This window comes from Arachis stenosperma, chromosome 9 (assembly GCF_014773155.1).
Source record: "Arachis stenosperma cultivar V10309 chromosome 9, arast.V10309.gnm1.PFL2, whole genome shotgun sequence".
In the NCBI taxonomy this organism is placed as follows: Eukaryota; Viridiplantae; Streptophyta; class Magnoliopsida; order Fabales; family Fabaceae; genus Arachis; species Arachis stenosperma.
Window position 1 is genome coordinate 5,652,633 of NC_080385.1, and position 3,065 is coordinate 5,655,697.

A 3,065-nucleotide genomic window follows, 5' to 3' on the forward strand; every position below is an offset into this window, starting at 1 on the left:
AACTGATGCTTGATTTTCATACTGGCTACTAGGCTTCTAAAGGTAGCATCGGTGAATTGGGTTCCATTATCCGTAGTGATGGAGTAAGGTATCCCATATCTTGTGATGATGTTTTTGTAGAGGAATCTCCGACTTCTTTGAGCGGTGATGGTGGCCAGTGGTTCTGCTTCTATCCATTTTGTGAAGTAATCTATTCCCACGATTAAGTATTTGACTTGTCCTGGCGCTTGGGGAAAAGGACCTAACAAATCCATTCCCCATTTTGCAAAAGGCCATGGAGAAGTGATACTAATGAGCTCTTCTGGTGGAGCCACGTGGAAATTTGCATGCATCTGACACGGTTGACATTTTTTCACAAATTCTGTGGCATCTTTCTGCAAGGTCGGCCAGTAGAATCCAGCTCGGATAACTTTTCTGGCTAGTGACCTTGCTCCGAGATGATTTCCGCAAATCCCGCTATGTACTTCCTCAAATACCTCGGTGGTTCTTGAGGTCGGTACGCATTTTAACAATGGTGTCGATATCCCTCTTCGGTAAAGGGCGTTTTTCACCAAAGTGTAATGCTGTGCTTCCCTTCGGATTCTTTTGGCTTCCTTTTCCTCCTTAGGGAGGATATCGAATTTTAGATATTCAACTAAAGGATTCATCCATCCGAGGTTCAAACCGACTACTTCAAGTACCTCTTGCTTATCTTTTATTACTGAGGGTTCCTGGAGGGTTTCTTGGATCAGGCTTCTATTGTTCCCTCCTGGTTTGGTGCTTGCTAACTTGGATAGGGCATCTGCTCTGCTGTTTAGATCCCGAGTTATGTGTTTTACCTCGGTTTCTACAAAGCGCCCAAGGTGCTCCAAAGTTTTTTCCAAGTACCTCTTCATGTTTGGGTCCTTTGCCTGATACTCTCCACTTATTTGGGAGGTCACCACTTGCGAGTCGCTGTATATCATCACCTTTGTAGCACCGACTTCTTCTGCTAATTTTAGCCCAGCAATCAAGGCTTCATATTCTGCCTGATTATTTGAGGCTGGGAATTCAAATTTTAGAGAAACTTCAATCTGGGTTCCTCTTTCATCTACCAATATTATGCCTGCGCCGCTTCCCATTTTGTTGGAGGATCCGTCTACATAGAGTTCCCATGTAGTCGGCTTTTCCTCTTGTTCTCCTGCGTATTCTGCTACGAAGTCGGCGAGACATTGAGCTTTAATTGCTGTCCGAGTTTCATATTTTAGATCGAATTCGGAGAGCTCTATTGCCCATTGAACCATTCTCCCTGCAACATCCGTCTTTTGGAGGATTTGCTTCATGGGTTGGTTTGTGCGGACTCTTATTGTGTGAGCCTGAAAGTAAGGTCGTAGCCTTCGTGAGGCTATCACTAAGGAGTAGGCAAACTTTTCAAGTTTGTGGTACCTTAGTTCAGGGCCTTGTAGGACCTTACTGATGAAATAGACCGGGTGCTGTCCGACCTCGTCTTCTTTTATAAGGGCTGACGAGACAGCTCTATTTGCTACGGATAAGTACAAGACGAGGTCTTTCCCTGGTACTGGTCGGGTTAAGATAGGAGGTTGGCTTAGAAACTTTTTGAACTCTTGGAACGCCTCCTCACATTCCGGAGTCCATTCGAATTCGCATCCCTTTCTTAATAAGGAAAATAATGGAAGGGATTTTAGTGCCGATCCTGCTAAGAATCTGGAGAGGGCTGCAAGTCGGCCATTGAGCTGTTGGACTTCTCTCAAACAGGTCGGGCTTTTCATTTCTAGGATGGCTCTACATTTGTCGGGATTGGCCTCAATCCCTCTTTGTGTTAGCATAAATCCTAGAAATTTTCCTGCCTCCACCGCGAAGGCGCATTTTGCCGGGTTTAATCTCATCCCATGCAGCCTTATGGTGTCAAAGACTTGTGAGAGGTCAGATAAGAGGTCGACCTCTTTCTGGGTTTTTACTAGCATGTCGTCGACATATACTTCCATCAGGGTCCCTAAGTGGGAGGAAAACACTTTATTCATCAACCTTTGATATGTGGCTCCTGCATTCTTTAATCCGAATGGCATGACCACATAGCAGTAGTTGGCTCGGGGTGTGATGAATGATGTTTTTTCTTGGTCGGGCCCATACATCGGAATTTGATTATATCCCGAGTAGGCGTCCATGAATGATAAGTATTGGTACCCCGAGCTGGAGTCCACTAGGGTATCAATACTTGGTAGGGGATAAGGGTCCTTAGGACATGCCTTATTTAGGTCGGTATAGTCGACGCACATTCTCCATTTACCATTCTGTTTTTTGACTAGCACTACATTGGCTAGCCATGTTGGGTACTTGACCTCTCTAATAAAGCCAGCTTCCAGGAGCGCCTGTACTTGCTCTTCTACTATTAGGGCTCGTTCTGGGCCGAGCTTGCGTCTTCTTTGCTGTACAGGTCGGGATCCTGGATAAACCGAGAGCTTGTGGGACATGAGCTCGGGGTCAATCCCAGGCATGTCGGAGGCCTTCCAGGCGAAGAGATCGGAATTATCTCTTAGGAGCTTAGTCAACCCTTGTTTTAGAGTTTCCCCTAGGTTGGCTCCTATGTGAGTGTTTTTCCCTTCCTCTTCACCAACCTGTATCTCCTCGGTTTTTCCTCCCGGTTGTGGTCGCAGCTCTTCTTTGGCCTTTGCACCGCCGAGTTCTATTGTGTTGACTTCTTTGCCCTTTCCCCTTAGGTTTAGGCTTTCGTTGTAGCACTTCCTTGCTAGTTTTTGATCTCCCCTTACCGTTGCTATTCCTGCTGAGGTCGGGAATTTCATGCAGAGGTGAGGGGTAGATACCACTGCTCCGAGTCGATTGAGGGTAGCTCTGCCGATTAGAGCATTATAAGCTGACCCCACATCGATGACTATGAAGTCTATGCTCAGAGTTTTTGATTTTTCCCCTTTTCCAAAAGTAGTGTGAAGGGGTAAAAATTCTAGTGGTTTTATTGGCGTGTCCCCTAATCCATATAGGGTGTCGGGGTAGGCTCTTAGCTCTTTCTCATCTAACCCTAGCTTGTCGAAAGCAGGCTTGAAGAGAATGTCCGCCGAGCTTCCTTGGTC